Here is a 23,633-nt window from a genome sequence, read left to right on the forward strand (position 1 = left end):
CCCTCTCCTTACAGGTGAGCCTTGATGTGGGGACTTGGGCCGAAGGGGATTCAGAGTAGCCACGGTGATCGTCTTTGGACTTTTAAATAAGCGTTGGTTTTCATTAAATTTCCTTTAATTATTATTTATTTTTGGGTTGTAATAAGGCCATTTTAACTTTTCTTTTGTTTCTTTTCGGGATTATTTTATTTTTAATAACTTTAAACCTGGTTGATAATTATTCAAAATGGGCTAGACTTAGGACGTGTTTTCAAAACGATACTTGTTTTCAAAATAGCTCAACACCACGATTAATTGATTTATCAAAGACGTCCACTTGAAACAAATTTAAACACGATATAACAAAGTGTGGCTATGGTTGTGGGCAAGTCTAGGATTGGATCCAATCAAAGAGCTTGGTACTTAAGCAGCCTTCATGGCTCACCTCCTCTGTCTCGGATACCTACCTGGTGCCCAGCTTCCATACACTTTGTTAACTCAACAAAATATATGGTTTTTAAAACACCAAAACGGAACGTGGGTTTTCAACTCCAATGTGGCACTTCAGATTCGGCCATAACGTCTGGGCCGGGTTTGGGGTGTTACAGTAACTTTTGAAGTTAGGTCACATGGCCAAGTCACATGCCTGTGTGCCATGCCATGTGCTAGGACGTGTAACAACTTGACTTGCAATTGAAGCCTACAGGGGACACACGGTCGTGTGTTACACACAATTGAGTCACACGCCTGTGTCTTAGGCCATGTGGACATGAAATTGGCCAAAACCAAGTCATTTCCATCACTAACCCAGACATGTACATACAAGCATTTTGTGCACCACTTCAAAGCTTCAAAACCTTACCATACTATGCATGAAATGACTAATTCAAATGACCAAATCCATACAGCCAATATTCCATACAAGGCACTTGAAATGCATTCATTAATATTTTACCTAAACATGTAAACATACCACATTTCAATCATGCACATCAAGTCCAATACCTTTCCAAAACATAACCTATCTTGATCATTTTGCAACTATTCCAACACATAGCATATTGGCCGTTAAAACATGCATCAAAACTTAGCTACTTTACCACAAACCAACAAGGCACCAAAAGTACCAAAAGTACATAAACCAAAATAACATATACATGTCAAACTTATAAAATAATCATCAAGCACCAGTCCACCTATACATGCCATTATAACCTTGGCCAAAACATAAAAAACTATTGATATAATCGTTGGATAGTGTGATAGATCTCCGATGAGCTTCCAAACTGATCGAGCTTTTGATTATTTAAAAAATATAGGATATAAATGTAACACCCTAAACCCGGCCCAGACGTTATGGCCAGATCTGACGTGTCACATGGACTTACGACTTAGTATGTATTCGTTGGTTTAAGTGATTGGGGTGGTCTTTGTAAAAGCAGCATTTGAATGAAAAAGCCAGTTTATCAATCTTTAGGCTATCCATTTGTTGTGCTTGTTGAGTTTTGAAAACGTTCATTAATTTTGAAAACCCGCGCAGCCTAACACTAGCAGTTTTGTCATAGTATAATTATAATCAGAAAATAAAACCATAGCGAAAAAAAGAAATTTAAATAGTGGCCTTATTACAACTTAAAACCCAAAATTAAATCGAATATAAAAATAATAAAATAAACTAACTTAGAAAACCAATTTTGCGGTGATGTGGCCATCCAATCCTCACACTCTAAGCCCACTATGGTTGAGGATTTCGCAGAGATGAAAATAAAGGGTGAGTTCGGTAAACTCAAGGTGTAACATAACCCAACCATAGCCCAAAACAGATCAAACCTCGAAGTCGACTTATCCGGCCTTAGCCCAAGATGTAAATTAGAATGAAACCCATAGGCCCATAGCGTATACAAAACAAATATATCATGAATGCGTAAATCCCAACCCGAGCCATCCATAACACCCCTGCATCAGCCTTTTACACCATGTGGGAGACTACTCGACCCACCCAACCGCTACACAATTACGTAAATTGCAATGAGGTCGCCAGATATTGTGACGAAGTCATCGACATGATATTGTGGCTAGGCTACCGTATCAGATATATATAAGTGGCGGTTACCGATTGCAAATGAGGTCGCCAAATATTGTGACGAAGTCACCGTATCAGATATATGTGGCGTGGCCACCAGATTGCAAAGTGAGGTCGCCGTAACGCTTCCTCCATCAATATAAACCCGTGTCCCATGCAATGTAAATAATATGTCATGGCATACGATACGTAAATGTAATATCATGCTTTTCGAAAAAAATAACCCTAGGGTAAAATCGTAATTTTGCATGCATAAGGGTATTTCAGTAATTATTACCTATTGCTAAGGTTTCATGCTCATTCTAACTTTTACCAAGTAATCAAAAGTACTTACCTCGTCTTTTTACCAAAGTGGGCTCGTTGGCCCATTGGCCCGTTTTTGGCCCATTAAGCCCAAAAACACCGTTGTGCATGAAAATGCACACTCTGCACTCTAATCATCCAAATACACCATATTCATTAACAACTGTCTCACGAGCGCTCACACGCTTGTAAGTTCACAAAATACCAACGTTTCAATATTTCGGCTTTTACCGATTCAGTCTAAGGGAGGGTGTCGTTTACATGCCTGGTTGATGACGATTGATGACAATATCTCCCACGCAATAATCCTACAATCGATCACTAACACATTAGACTTACGAATTAACGATAACTAACATAAATCCACGTCAACTAACCCAATCATCACACAAGTTAGTCATTTACGCACGTGCCCCTCCAGGGGTAAATCGGTAGTCCTACCCTATAGGGGTATTTTAGTAATTCTACAACTTATCCACTTAGGCCTACGAACCCATTGGGACCACATGGCCTATTTCAGCCCATCGTGGCTCGAAATAGCCGTCCTACTGCTAGAGTAATGAGAAATACACACCTGTCAGGAGACTGCAGTTAATCCGCGCTCCATACACTCTTAGCTGACGCCCAACCCAAACGAGCATGTCACAAAGCGAAAGGGATCAGCCAAGAAGGGTTTGCCTACTCTCCTCATGGTTTGCTCTATTTAAATCCAACTCTCCATCTACTCTTATGTTAGCTTCCCAATGTGGGATCCCTCCATAACCAGAGTTTAAAACCAACACCAACTCTTGCCGTCGCAACATAGCAAAATAATCAACCTTTGCGTGCCAAGGGATTCGAACCAAAGTCCTCTCACATGCCAACTCACGCCACTACCACTAGGCCATCAACTCATTTGTGTCATAAATCCAACACATTAAACTTTAAAGCGCACCTACTTGCTTCCAGATTTATTGAAAAGAAAAACCAAAATATATTGCGAGAGCCAAGACTTGAACGTTGGACCCCTTGCTTCCTCTATGGCATCACTTCCTTGTCCCCTAAGTGGCGCCACCTTGCCACTACACTACACTCCTTTTTGTGTCATCTTTAACCCCTTTACTCTTAAAAGCCCAAATGCCAATTGCATCACCTGCTCATAAAATTAAAATTCAAGACTACCACGAATTTAATCTTAAGTTTGGGCCTTCCAAAGGCCCACTAACCTACTAAAATATATATTTTAACCAACCAGAACACACACAAATTTTAAAAATCACAGAAACACAGAAAACCCAAAAATTGGGGCGTTAAAATAAAACTATGTAAGCACACAATGCTTAGTAAGTTTGTATAAACTTTAAACATCATATTCCATTTCAATGATGAACTTTATAGGAAAAATATAAACCTATACCAATGCCATAAAATTTATCAAACTATATAACCATTAACTCACAAATGAGTAAGTTCATAAACATCACATATATTTTTCATTTGTAACATAATAGGATTTTATAAGATATATTACACAATCATTAACCCTTTCATAAGACTATGAACCACTTCACTTACATATTACCATTCCATTTTCTTAGCATAAGCTTAAATAACATTATCAATTTATGAATTAGTGTATTTATTCATGACATAAGTAAATTCATCCATAGTATAAGCAAATTTCTCACAAATAAGTACGTCATTGAACTCATCAATCCTTTTATATCATCATATTACATCTCAATTATAAACTTATCATTTCATTACCTTTTCTTACCCGTTTCATTTGAATAATACAAGACATAAGCATAAACATCAACCATATCCATAAGCTTGACACAAGCGTAAACATCATCATCAATACACAAGTTAGTGCATTTATACATAACTCATTTGGGATTAACCACATGATAAGCCATTTCATACGAGAATATATATTTTGGTTCATACAACCTTTTCATGAACATAAGTATAGTTACATTTGGACACTTACCATTTCAATGTATATCATTAAGAATAAGCATGATATAATCCAACCATAAGCTTGGCACAAGCCTAAGCACCATCAACAACACATGTTAGTGCATCAACTAACAGTTCACTTGAACTGACATAAGGTAAGTCATTATACATGAAAAAATTCATTTGAAATCATCATTTTCATGAACATATATATACTTTCATTCCTAAGCACCATCAACAACACATGTTAGTGCATCTGTCACGGGCCAGAGTTCAAAGCCCGTGACCATCGAACCAAATGCATCCGATGGAGGTCTATTACTTAGATGGGGATCATTTGGCCCACGAGAGCTGGCCCGATTCAAGGAACTATTGGAGAAGCCTGTCAGATTGAAGCCTGGTTGGCCCGATAGCGAAGATATGGCAACTTAGGCAACTATGGTAACTAATCTTTAAAGATAAAGGGAATCATATCTTGTAAACTTTAGATAGGATTTGATATGGCAATATCTTGTAAAATCCCTTAAATCATGGGATTAGTTAATCTCGTCCGTCGATGTAATTGTATCTTGGCCGTCGATTTTGGGGGAGCTCAAGTATAAATAGAGAGCCTCCCCCTCATTTGTACTCACTCCATTCATTGTTTCATTATTCTTTGTGAATAAGAGAATAGAGAGCATTTACTCAAACACTTTGCGAGCGTCCCTTTCTGTTGTTCTTATAAGCTTCTTTTGGCACAAGTTTGCTTCCGCTATACGAGTTGGTGCCTTGGAGGAGTTCTTAAGGAATCCTCATTCGAGTAAAGGCTGACTTGGGCGAGTTTGGACGAGCGAATCGCCTAAGGCTGCATGGATTGCGAGACGAAAGGTCTAGCCCCGTGACACATCAACTAACAATTCACTTGAATTGACATAAGGTAAGTCATTATACATGAACAAATTCATTTGAAATCATCATTTTCATGAACATATATATACTTTCATTGAACATTTCCTTTTCAATCTTTTTAATAGATTCATAAAATAAGTCATTTGAACAATTACCATTCATTTCCTTTTCATGCCCATTGAACCATTTAGAATAACATCGAATACGCGAGAAAACTCACACAAATTGTGCTAAACATATAGTCCTAACCTTTCTTTTTTCCTTTACATCGTTGCTCACTTGAGCTGTGAAATGGGTCTGTTCACACAAGCTAACGGTCGGAATGTAAGCTACACGATGCTGCTCACACAAGCTATTGAGTATTCGCAACAAATGTAGGACCTCAGCCACTGGTAGGACATTCAAGACCAGCACCGAAAACATGGTAACCCTAATAACATGTCATTTGTATCCTACGTATTCCTAAGGTTCAAACAGGGCTCGATAATCATCGTAACATCATTGGATTTCCATTATTTATTTACATGGTAAATAACACAACAACATATAGATCAAAATAACATTAAAATGTTATTTAATCATACGTACTTAACTAACTAAATTACAACAATGACTAACTATTTGATAATTTTCTCTTCTCGATTTTCCACTCATTCTTGATCTAAATTTACAGTTTCATTCAATTCATTAATTTAGATATCAAAACCAATTTATTTTATGCAATTTAGTCCTTTTTGACATTTTCACAAAATTGCCCCCAATATTTTACTTTTATTCAATTTAGTCCCTGAGCCTAAAACATGCAATCAACCATTTTTATTCAAATTTAAGCTTAGCCAAATATTTGCTATTATTACACATTAAATCCTTCTACTTTTACTATTTCAACAATTTAATCCTTAATCGTTAAATTTATCAAAATCACTTAACAAAATACTTTTGAATAACAACTAATACCTCAAATTCATCATTTAACATCTAAAATAATAAAGATTCATCAATGAAAACATTCAAAATCTTTAATAGTTTAAAAAAAAAAGGTACGAGCTAGTTGGACCTTGTTGCAACAATATCAAAAACATAAAAATTATTAAAAAGGGATCTCAAAATATCCCACATGCATTAAAGATTGTTTGGTTGAACCTTCCATGCTCCAAAAATGGAGTTTTTTTTTGTAACACCCCAATTTGGGCCTAGAAGTTTTGGGCCTTGAGCATGGGAGCGGTTGAAGGCAGCTTATAATATTCTCACAGCGTGAAAATTTCAGAGTTGAAGGCTTGTTTTAGTGGTTAAGTGTCCGAGAATGTTGGAGAAGTCCCGGTTCAAACCTCGACTCTAGCAAAAATTTTGGTTTAAGGTGAATCAAACCCTGGGTGTAGTAGGTAGGCCTTAAGAATATTGTTGGAGAAATTGTGGCACAAAAAGCCTTGTGGCATAGTGGCAAGTAACGTGTGGAACATTTAAGGAGGCATGGGTTCAATCCCATGGCAAGCAAAGAGCATTTATTTTGCTAACGGGGGCAAGAGTTGGCGTTGAATTTAAACTCGATGATGGAGGGATCCCACATCGAAGCTAACATAAGAGTGGATGCGGTCGGCTTTAAATAGAGAGAACCATGAGGAGAGTAAAGGTACCCTTCTTGGTCGATCCTTTCGCTTTGTGGCGTGTTTCGGTTGGGTTGGGGCCGGCTAAGAGTGCTCTGAGCGTGGATTAACTCCAATCTCCAATCGTGTGTATTTCTCACTACTCTAGTCAGTAGGATGGCTACTTGGGCGCGATGGGCGAAAGGGGCCATGTGGGCCCAATGGGCTTATGGGCCCAATTGGATAAGTTGTTTGATTGTGTAGTAAATATTGGACTAGGCTAGGTGAATCTCATATCTGTGGCTAGATTTGGGCTAAAAGGGCCACACGAGCGTGTTGGCCTATTTGAGCCGAGAAGGGCTTTAGGCCCATTCGTATTGTTATCCCTGTTTAGAATACTTTAGTTTACCAAATTACCAAAATACCCTCGATTAGTAAAATTACCAAAATACCCTCGATTAGCAAAATTATTGAAATACCCTCGATTAAAAAAAATTACCAAAATACCCTCGATTAGCAAAATTACCAAAATACCCTTGGTTTGTAAAATTACCAAAATACCCCTGGTTTGTAAAATTACCAAAATACCCCTGATTTGTAAAATTACTGAAATACCCTGAATTTGCAAAATTACCGAAATACCCCCGATTTGCAAAATTACCGAAATACCTCCGATTTGCAAAATTACTAAAATACCTTTAACTGGTAAAATTACGAAAGTACTCCCGATTTTCAAAATTACCGTTTTACCCTCGATTTACAAAATTATCGAAACAACCCTATAGGGTAGAATTACCGAAATACCCCTATAGGGTAGAATTACCGAGATACCCTCGTGGGGTAAAATTACCATTTTGCCCCTAGGGTGTTAAATGACTGTTTTGCCCTTGTGGGCAAGTGACTGACTTGGACTACGTGGTTGACGGATTTGATTGTAAATATATGTTGGTGATATGAATGACTTGATTGTGATTGTTTGATTCAAATATGGGCATGACATTCTGCATACATGACATGTTGCATGGGTTGGGATTTCAGATGCGGTGGAAGATCTCGATCATTAATCGCTGCACGGTCGCCTCGAGACGATCGTGGACCGATCGATGGCTGAGTGCCGATCATGTTACCGAAGGCTGTGTACCGTTATTGTGGGCTTCGTATTGATATTCTGGGCTTTGTGCCGATTATAGGCACTTTATCGATGGCTCTGTGCCAACCTAAATATGGCTTCGTGCCATCTTGACTATGGCTTCGTGCCAAATGTATTTACCTGTGGCTATGTGCCTAACATATTTCTTGACGACTCTGTGTCGATCATATTTACCGAAGGTTGTGTGCCAGTTATATTACCGTCACTGATAGCTATGTGCCGAAGTTATTACAGTTATCGATGGCTTTGTGCCAAGTATTCTGTTAAGTGGCTTTGCCACATTATCTAATTCTGGTGACTATGCCACAAATATCTGTTCTGGTGGCTCTGCCAAAATATCTGTATCTGGTGACTCTATCACAATATCTGTTCTGGCAGCCATGCTACAAATTCTATGGAGTGTAGGGCTGGGTGGGTTGAGCTATTCCCCACATGGAGTGTAGGGTTGGTACGGAGGTGTATACGGCTGGATTGGGTTGGGATTGCATTCACATTCTGATTTTGATTCACATTCGACATCGATTCTCGATTCTAATTCGATTCGATTCACACCGATTCGATTCGATTTTGATTCTAATTTTGATAATGTTTCTTATTCTGTAATGGGTTAAAGCCCATCTGGTACTGTATGTTATAGTGGGCTAAGACCCAATTGATACTAAAATTGTAAGTAAGGCTGGGGCCAGACTTTTAATTCTTTTATATGACTGACTGTTCCTTTTTAGTAGGGTATTTCACACTGAGTTTTCGTAAACTCACCCCGTTTATTAACCTTTCAAGTAATTTCCAGCCTTAGACGGATCGGAGCTGCGAGAGGCTCGGAGGAAGCCACACATACTGTTTATTTTATAGTTTTGATTATTACTTTTAAATGTTTTATGTGGGTTGTAGTAAAGTCGTTGTAATTTTTTGGATTTCAAATTTGAAATTTTACTTATTGTTCTTATAATTGCTAGTATTAGAACACGGTTATTCTTAAAGCAACTACTGTTGTTCAAAACATCACGTATCCGTAATTATTTTTAAATTAAGGTTCTGCAACTGCCAAGATTTTTACAAAGTTGTTAAGAATGTTATTTAGCTAAGGTTTTCTAACAAGGTTTAAAAAGGGTATAAGTTTTTAATTATTAAGAAGGGTTTTTAATGGAAACATGGTTTTCAAAAAACACTTCAATGTGACACGCCAGATTCGAGCCAAACTTCCAGGCCGGGTTTGGGGTGTTACATTTAGTGGTATCAGAGCCAAGTTGCAACAACTCGATTGTGGATTGGGTTTTCAAAGGTTGAATTTCAGAAAATTACTTTCAACCACGTGGTCAGTTTGAAGCATTTCTCTTAAAAAGTGTGGCACACCGAGTCTCCGGCATCGAATCTGTAAGTTTTCTAAATACTTTTGTCTATTTAGAAATTGAAATACTGTGGATTCCATAGATATTGGTCTGAATTTAAATTTGGTATTTATTTTATGTGGATGTGATGTTTGGATATAGAAATTGTATATATGTGTGATGAATATGTGTCTGCTTCAGTGAATAAGTGTTGTATGTATGAGATGTTTTAAGTTCTAGTTGAAGTGTGACAGTGATAGTAGGATCAGAGTGTGCAGCGGTAGCGTAGTGGGGTAGATGTTACACGACCACCCTGTTAGATGGAAATTTCGGGGATGAAATTTCTTTAAGGGAGGTAGAGTTGTAACACTCTGAATTTGGGCCTAGAAGTTTTGGGCCTTGAGCATGGGAGCGGTTGAAGGCAGCTTAAAATATTCTGTTGTGCGTGAAAATTTCGTAGTTGAAGGCTTGCTTTAATGGTTAAGTGTGCTAAGAAGTGTTGGAGAAGTCCTGGGTTCAAACCTGGACTCTAGCAAAAATTTTGGTTTAAGGTGAATCAAACCCTGGGTGTAGTAGTTAGGCCTTAAGAATATTGTTGGAGAAATTGTGGCACAAAAAGCCTTGTGGCTTAGTGGCAAGTAACGTGTGGAACATTTAAGGGGAGGCATGGGTTCGAATCCCATGGCAAGCAAAGAGCATTTATTTTGCTAACAGGGGGCGGCAAGAGTTGGCGTTGAATTTAAACTCTAATGATGGAGGGATCCCACATCGGGAAGCTAACATAAGAGTGGATGCGAAGCTGGCGTTAAATAGAGAGAACCATGAGCAGAGTAAAGGTACCTTTCTTGGCTGATCCCTTTCGCTTTGTGGCGTGCTCTGTTGGGTTGGGCGCCGGCTAAGAGTGCTCGGAGCATGGATTAACTCCAATCTCCAATCAGGTGTGTATTTCTCACTACTCTAGTCAGAGGATGGCTACTTCGGTCGCGATGGGCGAAAGGGCCATGTAGGCCCAATGGGCTTACGGGCCCAATTGGATAAGTTGTTTGATTGTGTAGTAAATATTGGACTAGGCTAGGTGAATCTCATATCTGTGGCTAGATTAAAAGGGCCACACGAGCGTGTGGGCCCATTTGGGCCGAGAAGTGCTTTAGGCCCATTCGTATTGTTATCCCTATTTAGAATACTTTAGTTTACCAAATTACCAAAATACCCTCGATTAGCAAAATTATTGAAATACCCTCGATTAGCAAAATTATTGAAATACCCTCGATTAGCAAAATTATTAAAATACCCTTGGTTTGTAAAATTACCAAAATACCCTCGATTAGCAAAATTACCAAAATACCCTTAGTTTGTAAAATTACCAAAATACCCTTGGTTTGTAAAATTACCAAAATACCCTAGTTTATAAAATTACCAAAATACCCCTGATTTGTAAAATTACTAAAATACCCCCGATTTGCAAAATTACCGAAATACCTCCGATTTGCAAAATTATTGAAATACCCTAATTTGTAAAATTACTAAAATGCCTTCGACTTGTAAAATTACCAAAGTACCCCCGATTTACAAAATTACCGTTTTACCCTCAATTTACAAAATTACCAAAACAACCCTATAGGGTAGAATTACCGAAATACCCCTCTAGGGCAGAATTACCGAAATACCCCTATAGGGTCGAATTACCAAAATACCCTTGTATCGTAGAATTACTAAAATACCCCTGTAAGGTAGAATTATCGAAATACCCCTCTAGGGTAGAATTACTGAAATACCCTTGTAAGGTTGAATTATCGAAATACCCTTGTAGGGTAGAATTATCGAGATACCCTCGTGGGGTAAAATTACCATTTTGCCCCTAGGATGTTAAATGACTGTTTTGCCCTTGTAGGCAAGTGACTGACTTGGACTATGTGGTTGACAGATTTGCTTGTGAATATATATTGGTGATATCAATGACTTGATTGTGATTGTTTGATTCAAATATGGGCATGACATTCTACATACATGACATGTTGCATGGGTTGGGATTTCGTACGGAGGAAGATCTCGATCATTATATCGCACGGTCGCCCGAGACGATCGTGGACCGATCGATGGTCGAGTGCCGATCATGTTACCGAAGGCTGTGTGCCGTTATTGTGGGCTTCGTATTGATATTGTAGGCTTCGTGCCGATTATAGGCATGTTATCGATGGCTCTGTGCCAACCTAAATATGGCTTCGTTCCATCTTAACTATGGCTTCGTGCCAAACGTATTTACCTGTGGCTATGTGCCTAACATATTTCTTGACGACTCTGTGTCGATCATATTTACCGAAGGTTGTGTGCCAGTTATATTACCGTCACTGATAGCTATGTGCCGAAGTTATTACAGTTATCGATGGCTTTGTGCCAAGTATTCTGTTAAGTGGCTTTGCCACATTATCTAATTCGTGACTATGCCACAAATATCTGCTCGTGGCTCGCCAAAATATCTCAGATCCGTGACTCTATCACAATATTCGCCCGTGGCTCGCCAAAATATCTCAGATCCGTGACTCTATCACAATATTCGCTCGCGCCATGCTGCAAATTCTGTGGAGTGTAGGGATGAGTGGGTTGAGCTATTCCCCACATGGAGTGTAAGGTTGGTATGGGGTGTATATGGCTGGATTGGGTTGGGATTGCATTCACATTCTGATTTTGATTCTCATTCGATATCGATTCGATTCGATTCACCACCGATTCGATTCGATTCGATTCTAGTTCGTAATGTTTCTTTTCAGTAATGGGTTAAAGCCCATCCGCATCGCTCGTTATAGTGGGCTAAGGCCCAATTGATACTGAAATCGTAAATAAGGTCGGGCCTGCACTTTTAATTCTTTTACATGACCGATCGTCCTTTTTAGTAGGGGATTTCACATCGAGTTTTCGTAAACTCACCCCGCTTATTAACCTTTCGTAATTTCCAATTTTAGACGGATCGGAGTTGCGAGGGCTTGGAGGAAGCCACACACACTGTTTATTTTATAGTTTTGATTATTACTTTTAAATGTTTTATGTGGGTTGTAGTAAAGCCGTTATAATTTTCTGGATTTCAAATTTGAAATTTTACTTATTGTTCTTATAATTGCTAGTATTAGGACACGGTTTTTTCCAAAGCAACTACTGTTGTTCAAAACATCACGTATCCGCAATTATTTTTAAATTAAGCTTCTACAACTGCTAAGATTTTTACAAAGTTGTGAAGAATGTTATTTAGCTGAGGTTTTCTAACAAGGTTTCAAAAGGGTATAAGTTTTTAATTATTAAGAAGGGTTTTTAATGGAAACATGGTTTTCGAAAAACACTTCAATGTGAAACGCCAGATTCGAGCCAAACTTCCAGGCCGGGTTTGGGGTGTTACATTTTTTATTAGAGAAGGACATAAGAAAATATGTTTTTACCTTTCTTTTTTTATTAATTACTTATTATTTACTTTATTAATATTAAAATATATCATATAAACTAACAAAAAAATAGTCACCAACTGCGCACTTATTTATAATATGGTATATTTGCCATTTTAGTCCATGAATTTACTTTTTCATAGCTATTAAACACCTTTAGTTAGTAGAATTCAACTTTAACACTTTTTACGATTTAGTCTTTTTACTTAATTAACCATTTAAACATCCAAATTTCTTAATGAAACTTTAATACAACCTTAATAACACTCCATAAATATTTATAAAAATATTTACGGCTCAGTTTATAGAAATGAGGTCCCAATACCTCATTTTCTAAAATCACTTAACTTTAGGGTCATACCACTTGAACCTAATTGTTCTCTCATTTAACCAAAAATCATTAAATCAAAATTTATCATTATACTATATATTACTCGTAAATATTAAATAATAATATTTATAGATTCACACGTAAGATTTGTGGACCCGAAACCACTATTCTGACACTATAGAGAAGTGGATTGTTACACTAGTAATAGCGGATTGTCGAGTCAAATCAACTTGGCCTCCAAACATATCCTCTATCTTGTCCATCGTCTCTCTAATGATTCCATAGCTATTCAGTTCATTTTGTAAAGTACTTGTCACACTTGTCAGTATGTAACAACGAGATATCTCATTCGAATTCTTTCATCGAGTTCTAGCCTAGAGTTGATTTACACTTGGGCATTTAGAGTCAAGGATTGTTTTGTGTTTCTTACAGCTGAAAACAATGTAAATATTTTGTTTCCATTCCTTACAGTTGTTTCCATTTAACTTATTATCAGTAAGGATGTTAATTAATGGAGTTAGTGTTATTTTTTGAACTGTAAAAATAAAATTGTCAATCATTAATTATCTTTATATTAAGGAAATATTTTGAGAAAGTTTGCAACATATGATATGCATTTAGCTTATGCATGCGTCTTACATTAAACCTTGAAAACATTTGTAATTCGTTGCAATGATAATTCCTACACCCATTGAATTAAGTCATCATAGGGTAATCTTAATCAACTAGTAAGAACATAGATTTCTATCCAATTAATACGTGAACCTATTTCCTTAGGCTTTCACACATATTAATGATTATTTTATGTTTGGTTGTTATTCTAACTTCAGTAGAGCTACGTGGGAAGTTACTTAACTAAATAATCTTGAGTGTATAACCATCAACTCAACATCCATCATAAATATGTACTCTAATATGAGTCATCATACGAAAATCTTAATGAGTATCATATATGACTAGTTGTCCTCTTAAAGGAAATCTCCCTAATGAAAATCATATAATAATACTTACTATGGGGTGCGACAAGGGTAAAACCAGCTCGAAGAATTATCATGTCATCACATAGAGAGAATTGATCATAGGACTATTGAGGTCTGGCTATTGAGGTTGGGATGCTTGGGCATGGCCTTGCCAATGTGCTCAATGATAACTAGATGGCATAAATCATTCCCTTACTACCATATTCTCTTTTTCTTGACAGAATTGCCCTTGACCCATACACCTAAACCATTGTATATATGTTTCAAAGGGTTAGAAATTACCATTCAATATAATTCCTCTATATATGCAATGTTGAGCTTGCTATTCCCAAAGCTCATCTGAAGGTGCATGATATTAGGATCTACTACCCTACGTGTAATGTATTTCCCATTTATACTTGTAATTTTTTTGAATAGATTGGTTTAAATAAAATTCCATTATATATTAAATCATTTGTATTTTTCCTCAATGATTTTTGCACGCAAATCAAAACGTAAGCAAACATTGGCTTATTGATTATCTAATGTTTAACTAAGATTAAGTTGCATTATGTGGCCAGATCATAATGCAAGAAGACAACTTATATTAGTAGATGATCTAAATAGTCTGTAGTCTAATCTAGATTTAGCAAATAGATTGAAAGGCTATTACGTCATCTATCAAAACCCAATTAAAGAGATGCCTTATCCTGGGCATCAAAGTAAATAAATCCCAAAAGATAGAGACATAATTGTTTGGATTGACAATACATGGAACAGGACCCAAGTTGAATTTATTCTATATTTGTTTATGGATTTATTCACTTGTGAAATTTATAGTGTGACATACCTTAATCTTGAGTGGATAATGGACTATTTATGTATGACTCGTATACTTTGGCGTTTTAAAAGCTTGAGTTCAAATAGGTAAGGATCTAAAAGCTAGTACATTAGGCATATGACTTCTGTATGATGTAGCATCATTCCACAATAGTGGAATAATAGCCCTATAAGGGTAAACAATATCCTCTCATTGGTATTACATGATTGATGAAAAAGGAACATGGTCGTAGGTCATTTGTCGTAAGGCAAATGATTTAATTACTATTTATTAGTAATTGAATTTTCATATTGAAAGATGTAATAGAAGCCATGAGATAAAACATGACCATATTAGGAGAACGAATTTTATCCCAAAGAGATTAAATATATCCTATAAGGTTAATACACTTATGACAAGGTCATTAAATGGACACTTAATAAAGTAGAATTCGTAATGGTATATTATAAAGGAGAATTTAGTCATGGTACTATAGTAGAATGACTCAATGATTAAACAAGCTGTAATTAATAGGCAAAGAGTCAAAACTTAATTTCAAATTATTTAACCCTAATTATATATGTTAAATCAATCTCTCCATTAGCTCAATATAACCCAAAACGAATTGCATGTAGAATTGATAAATTATGGAATGAATAAAAGAGATCAGTAAAAGAAATAGATTGCATATATTACTGTCCGCAGTGAATGCCTTTTCTCACTAAGTACAAAATGTGACCTAGAAATTAATTTAATTTGTTTGAATTATTATTTTATTTATTGTAATTAAATAATTGAAATTTGTAGTGAGAATTGAATTAATTAGTCATGACAGAATTATTGAATAAGGTAATTAAATTAATTTCCTCATGGATTCTAACATGGTAAAGTTTTCATAACTTAAACGAGAATAGAATTTGGTTGAGAAAATAATTTATTTGAGAAAAATAGTTAAATTAATTAATCACCTCCAAATTGATTGATAGGTTGGTAATAAAGGTGACATCTTCTAAAATTATTATCACTTCTCTGCATGGAAAATGAAATGTATGTGTTTGTGACCTCTATCTTATTTCCAACAAGGCCAAAAGCAATGCTAGTATAAATTCAAACTTTATCATGGTAGTAACCACTTATAAACCTACATTCTTCAAGTGGTCTTCCTTATTATGCCTATCGAGCTTTGAAAATATTAAATTATGTTGAGGACAGACAACTTGATCTTTCCGCTATTCAAAATATCACAAAAATTAATATTCAATTTCACAAAATCATAAAAAATTGCAAAATAAAAAAAAAGCTAAAAATGTTACCATATTGACAACATGGTTTGTTACATGTCCTTGAAACCTTAAAGCGACCATCCCCCCCCTCCCGAAAAATAAGTAGAAATTAAAAAGTATTTTTGGAGAATTGGAAAGGATTTTCAATAGGAAAAGAATAAAAAATGGTGGAGTATTTGTAGGAGAGAACATCTATGTAACACCCCTAACTCATATTTGTCACCAGAACAGGGTTACGTAGCATTACCGAAACAAACAGATCAAATTCAAACATTTCAAATTATTTAACACTCATGTTAGATATTATTCATAAAGTCCCTTATATGAGCTCTCGAGGCCTAAAACATACATTAGAAACAAGTCGAGACTCAATCGGGTACTCAGAAATTTCAAATTTTTTCCTAAGTGTAGGGTACACACGCCCATGTGGTCAGGCTGTGTGGCTCACACAGTTGAGAGACAATCCCGTTTCTCAGGCCGTGTGGACATTCGAAATAGATATACATAGCCGTGTCCCAGCCCATGTCCAAATTAGGGTGGTTATTGACTTGGGTTACAGGCTAAGCCACATGCCCGTTGTAACACCCCTCGCCCAAATCCGATGCCAAGACATGGTTCTAGGTGTTACCTGACTTAACTCAACCAACTACACAAAACCGGGCGGTAAAATTTTGATAAATTTTAAAACTTTTACTTTTATAAGCAATTAGTTCCTTGAATGGGCTTACGAGGCCCAAAACATACATTCGAGACGATTTAGACTTAACTGAGAATTTAAGAAAAACTTGGTGAAATTCATGCTTTAGGGTTCCACACGCCCGTGTGACTCGGGACACACCCACATCCTCAGCCCGTGTGTGACACTGACTTTAGGGCGCGGCCATGACACACGCCCGTGTGGCCTACCCGTGGGCAATACTGACTTATAGACACGGCTATGGCACAGCCCGTGTGGCCTAACCGTGGAAAATACTGATTTAAAAGTTTAAGTTCGGGGGACACACGACCATAACACACACCCATAGGGGTGAGCCGTGTGTCACACATGGTCTAATCACACGCCCGTGTGTCTTGCCCATGTGGACAAACTAGGCTATCTTCCAAGCCATTTTGTTACCCAATTTGCACAACCTACACAAGATCTTTTCAATATGCTAATTCCATCCCAAAAGACATCAATTCATCCATAGAAGGAACATCATATACATTTGCCAAAATGAATAATAGCCATTATCTAGGTTTAATACAAAATGAAGGGCTTTTATATTAAGCCAATATACATTAACAATTCTCAATTATACAACTCCCTAGTCTAGCCCTATACATACAATAATAAAAAATATAAATCCAACTATACCGAGTATTATGACTGATAGTGTGATCGATATCTCTGACTTCAAGGGATCCTCGAGCAAAATGGCAGTACTGAAAGAAAAGGGAAGGAAAGAGAGTAAGCATAAAGCTTAGTAAGTTGCATATAAATATATATACAACAACAACTTCACCATTTATCAATTATGCTCATAGCTCAAAGGTAAGTATAAACTGGACTTACTAATTACCATCAACTCAATCATATTTTCTAATCGAGAACATTACTCATGCCTACCAAATAGGTATCTATAACACTTACAACATTATCATACTTTCCTTATTAAATCTCTTTCTTAACTCTTAAAGTTGAACCTTTTGGAATACTACCGAATATTATATAAGCCTCAAACATGGGTTAAGTTGCCGTTGCCATGTCCTAGACATGGTCTTACACTAGCTCTCGTGTATACGTGCTGATGCATGTCCCAGACATTTCTTACACTAGCACGAAACTTAGCCGATGCATGTCCCAGACACGTCTTACACTGGCTATCATCATCGAGGCCGACGCATGTCCTAGACATGTCTTACACGGGCTATCATGATGCGACTGATGCATGTCCCAGACACGTCTTACACTAGCCCTCGTCTCAATGCCGATGCCATGTCCCAGACATGGTCTTATACTGGCTCTCACATAACCCAATGTCATGGCATGAATATCCGGTTTGTTTCCTGGGGTTCTTACTGGATCTTTCGACTTTCTCAATCATAAATACATATACTTAGTTCAAATTCTGGAAACTCATGCTATATCAAATCAATAATAATTGAATACATGCATTTAACGATATAGTTGTATTATTTACATACAACTTACCTCGGTTTACAAAAAGTACTTGACTAATCGGCTTAATCGGATTGCTTGGCTTTGCCCCGGTCCATGCTCGGTTTTGGAAAATCTTGATCTATAATAACAAAATGCACTCATTCAGTCATTAAACACAATTAGGCTATCTAAAATTTACATCTTTGTTAAAATGACCATTTTGCCCCTAAACTTTAGCAAAATGACCATTTTAACCCCATGCTCAAAATTCAATTTTTATCGAATTTCTTCGTATTTCAAGCCTAGCTAAACTATTTTTACTACTAGAGCAACCCCAAAATTCTCACTATTTCACACACTTATTACTTAATTTGCAACTTATGCAAAATAGTCCCTTTAGGTGTTTTCATGCTAACACCCTTCATAAAAGTTGTTTATAACACAACTAGGACTCATATTCCTCCATAAAAACTTAGAATATACCACAAATACATCCATGGAAAAATCCTAAACTCTTGACCATTTTGTAAGATATCACCCTCATTTGAAAGCTCATGCATCAAGGGTCTCAAAAATGTAAAAATCTTAAAGAAAACTAATTAAAATCACTTACTTATGAGTGCTTTAAGTTGCTGCAGATTTTTAAGCTTTCAAACCTCAACATTTGATGATATAAGGAGTGAGGGAAAAATAGAAACTAGGCTTTTAGGATTTAATTTATTACATATGAGGTCATCAAAATACCTAACATGTTGACCACCCATTTTCTTGTCTTATGGCCGGCCAACCCATTCCAATAGGGTCAAAATTCCCTTTAAATACTCCTAATTTTAATTCTCTAGCTACTTGGCACCTTTGGGTACGAAAATGTAACTTTTGCCTTTTATGCGATTTAGTCCTTTTTCGCAATCGGGCTTGAAAATATTAAAATTAACTCACCAATTTTTTCATGCACTAATATAATCATACTATAACCTCATAAAAATAATAAAAATAATTCTTCTATCTTCGAATTTGTGGCCTCGAGACCACTATTCTGACTAGGCCCTAAATTGGGCTGTTACACCCGTGTGCTAGGTCGTATGAACATTTTAATTTAAATTAATTAGGTGCAGGGGCTACACGACCAAGTCACACACCCGTGTGCCAGGCCGTGTGCCATACACGATTAAGACACAGGTTTGTGTCTCTGCCTGTGTGAGAATACCTGAGCATTCTGCTTTGCAATTTTAAAAATGCAGGGGAACACGGCCAAACCACACACCGTGTGCATAGCCCTGTGTCATGGCTGAGATACACGCCTGTGTCTCTACCTGTGTGTACAAAATAAGGTCATTTCCAAGCCTTATTTCTCACCCAAACTTGTCTTTCAACTACAATAACATTTAAACACATTCCCAATCCAATATAAATCATTCAAATCTAGCCAAAATAATTTTTATGTAAGACATATCAACACATATGTTCAAGTATCTATACTTACCAAAATATCATATGTGCATATAAGCATGTTCTATCAATTTTACTATCATAATCAATATGCCTATATGATTTTCATTAATCATCCATTTCAAACACATATTAAGCTAGGAAGACCATTTTATATATCAAAACAGACCATTTACAAGCCATACCAATGGCTAATCTCAACCAAACACATATATGCCATCCTTGACCACTTTAGCCTATACATGTCATTATACTCAAAAGAAACTTTTGCTATTTATACCAAAATGAGCTGTAAGATAGTGTGATGTAGCTCTAACCAAGTTTCAACCTTTATGAGCCTCCGAGTACTATAAAACAGAGGAAAAAAAATAGAGTAAGCATTTAATGCTTAGTAATTTCGTATAATGGAAATTAACTTACCATTTAATTGCATTTAAGGTAAATATACATAATATATTCAAAGCAATTTGGCCAATAGCCTATACACATCCTCATAAAAATGCTAGTCATTGATTTCATTTAAATATCAATAAACAAGTATGAACTTATCATTAATCAAGTTTTCTTATCCATGTACTTTCCATATCATGTATTCAAAATTCATATACAAGTAACGTTCATGTAGTCAAATATATGTCCATAATCTTTCATTTCAAACTCATATTGTTATTTATCATAACTTTACCCATTGAACCATATATAATATTTATGGATACATGGTTAGTACACACAAAGGCTACGCACTATATTCCGTCAATTCATGTTCAGGAATGCTCATTGAGCATTTAAACGGGGAGCTCTTCCAAGCCAAATAACAGAAAGCTCATGTGAGCTTGTAAAGGGAAGCTTATCCGAGCTTAATAACAGGGAGCTTATAAGAGCTTAAATCTGAAAGCTCATGCGAGCTTAATAGGTAACTCCAAAGAGATATTATCTGAAAGCTCATGAAAGAGCTTTTAATTGGGAAGCTCCGAATAGGTATATATCAAGACGCTCATAAAAGCTGCGGTATGTCTGCAACACATGCAGGATTGCTACCGATTAGAATGTTCATAAGAGCATATAAACGGGAAGCTTGAAAGAACCATGTATCAGAAAGCTCAAGAGATTTTATATCGGAATGCTCATGAGAGCGAATAACGGGTCGCTCTTTCGAGCTGTGGTGTGTTTGCAACATATGCAAAACCACAACCACTTTAGAAACCCTGTATCCATCTAATTTCATTAGTTCCAACGGGATTGATTTCTTGTCGAAAATTGTTAGATATGTGGTTTATTTTCATACTTAACAATTATACAAATCATAAACATATAAATCAAGCATATCACATAAATATACAATTTAGTTACACAAACTTACCTCGACAGTGTTTGTGAACATGTATGCTACTAATTCGTTACTTTTTATTTACCTCGATCTAGCTCCGTATTTGATCTATCCGGATCTATACGAGCAAATTTAGCTCAATTTAATATAATTAATATTCAATTCAATTCAATTCAATTCTTAGGCAAAATTACCATTTTGCTCCTATACTTTTAATTAATGATGATTTCGTCCCTAGGCTCGAAAAATGAAATTCATGAAATTAAATCCTGATTCCAAGCCTAACCAATTTTTACATGTAACATTTACAACCTAAATATTCATAAAATTCAAATTTTTTCCATAAATTTCACATCTTTACAATTTAGTCCCTTAATCACAATTTCATCAAAATTAACTTTACAAAAGTTGTTTATCTATCAAAAACCTTTCATTTTCTACCATAAATTTCATAATTCATACATATTCATCCTTGTAAAAACCCTAGTACTTTGATAATTTTACAAATTAATCTTCGAGATAGCTAAATTAAGCTATTACGATCTCAAAAACATAAAAATTACTAAAACAAGACTTGAATACTCACCTAATTGAAGCAAAATAACTTGCTATCTTCAAACTCTTCTAAACCAGAGTTTCCATGTTTTTCTATTTAGGAAAGATGATGAAAATAATGATATTTTCTTATTTTATTAATTTATCATCTTTTCATCTTTTACTTTCCAATTTCATCCTTTTCTTTAATTAAATTTTCATGGATGAATCATCATACTTATATACTAATTCCAGTTAATGGTCTAATTGCCATATAAGGACCTCCAATTTTGAATTCCATAGCTATATGATTCTTTTAGCTACTAGAATTCAACTTTATCATTTTATGCAATTTGATTCTTTTATCAATTAATCATGTAATCAGTAAAATTTTCTTACCGAAATTTTTATACGATATTCCTATCATAATGTAGACCATAAAATAATATTAAAATAAATTTTCTTTTAGACTTAGATTTATGGTCCCGAAACCACTATTTCGATTTCACTGAAAACGGGCAGTTACAACTCTCCCCCTTAAAAATTTTCGTCCTCGAAAATCTTACCAGTAAAATGGTTTGGATATCACTTTCTCAAAGTTTCCTCCAGTTCCCAAGTAGCTTCTTCTATTCCGTGTCGTTGCCAAAGAAATTTTACTAGAGCTACCTTTTTATTTCTTAATTCTTTCATTTCACATGCCAGAATTTTGATCGATCCTTCATTGTAAGTCATATCAGTCTGAATCTCATCTGTCAAAGAGATAACATGTGAAGGATCTAACTAATATCATTACAACATTGGCACGTAGAAAAAATTATGAATTCTGTCAAGTTGTAGCGGTAATGCCAATCGATACGCAATAGGTCTGATTCTTTCAATAATTTCATACAGCCTAATAAACTGTGGAGTCAATTTACTTTACAACCAAACCGAAGAATTTTCTTCCAAGATGAGACTTTTAAGAATACCTTGTCACCAGCTTGGAATTCTATTTCTTTTTGTTTAAGATCTATATAGGAGTTTTGGCTATCAAAAGTTACTTTTAAACTATCTTGGATCACTTTCACTTTCTCTTCAGTTTCACAGATTAAATCAACTCCATGTATCTTTTTCTCACTAAGCTCGGTCCAATACAATGGAGTTCTACATTTATGATCATACAGAGCCTCATACGGTGCAATTTTTATGCTTGACTGATAACTATTATTATATGCGAATTCAACTAATGGCAAATACTTTTCCCAATTACCTTCGAATTCTAAAACACAACACCGAAGCATATATTCTAGAATCTGTATTACACGTTTGGATTGGCCATCAATCTGTGGATGGAATGCAGTACTAAAATATAATTGAGTACCCAGAGCTTCTTGTAACTTATTCCTGAATCAAGATGTAAACCTTGGATCTCTATTAGAAATAATTTGGTACACTGTGTAATATGAAAATCTCAAAAACATATAACTCAGCCAATCTATCCAGGGAGATATCCATACGTACCGAAATAAAATGTACAGACTTCATTAAACGGTCAAAGATTACCCAAATGACATCTTTATTTTTCGGTGATAGCGGTAATTCTGATACAAAATCCATGGTAACTCTTTCCCATTTCCATTCTGGTATCGTGATTGGCTGTAACAATCCCGAAGGTACCTGATGCTCAGCTTTAACTTGTAGACATATTAAACATCTAGATACGAGTTCAGAAATATCACGCTTTATTCCTGGCGACCAGTACATTTGTTCCAAATCATTGTACATTTTATTACTCCCTGGATGTACAGACATAATGCCACTATGAGCTTCATATAAAATATTCTGTATAAGCTCTAAATTCTTTGAAACACAAATTCTGCTTCTGTACAATAGACAATCATTGGATCCAAGCTAAAATTTTGAATTAGAAGTTGATTCACATTGTACCCGTTTAGCTTGCAACTCATTATCACTTTTCTGAACTTCGCAGATCTGCTGTAAAAATGGCGGCTTAGCTTTTAACTCAGCTAAGATTGAGCCATCATCAGATAATGATAATTGAGTATTCATTAATCGCAAAGCAAACAAAGACTTTCTACTCAGAGCATCTACAGTTACATTT

Source organism: Gossypium arboreum, chromosome 5 (assembly GCF_025698485.1).
Source record: "Gossypium arboreum isolate Shixiya-1 chromosome 5, ASM2569848v2, whole genome shotgun sequence".
Classification (NCBI taxonomy): domain Eukaryota; kingdom Viridiplantae; phylum Streptophyta; class Magnoliopsida; order Malvales; family Malvaceae; genus Gossypium; species Gossypium arboreum.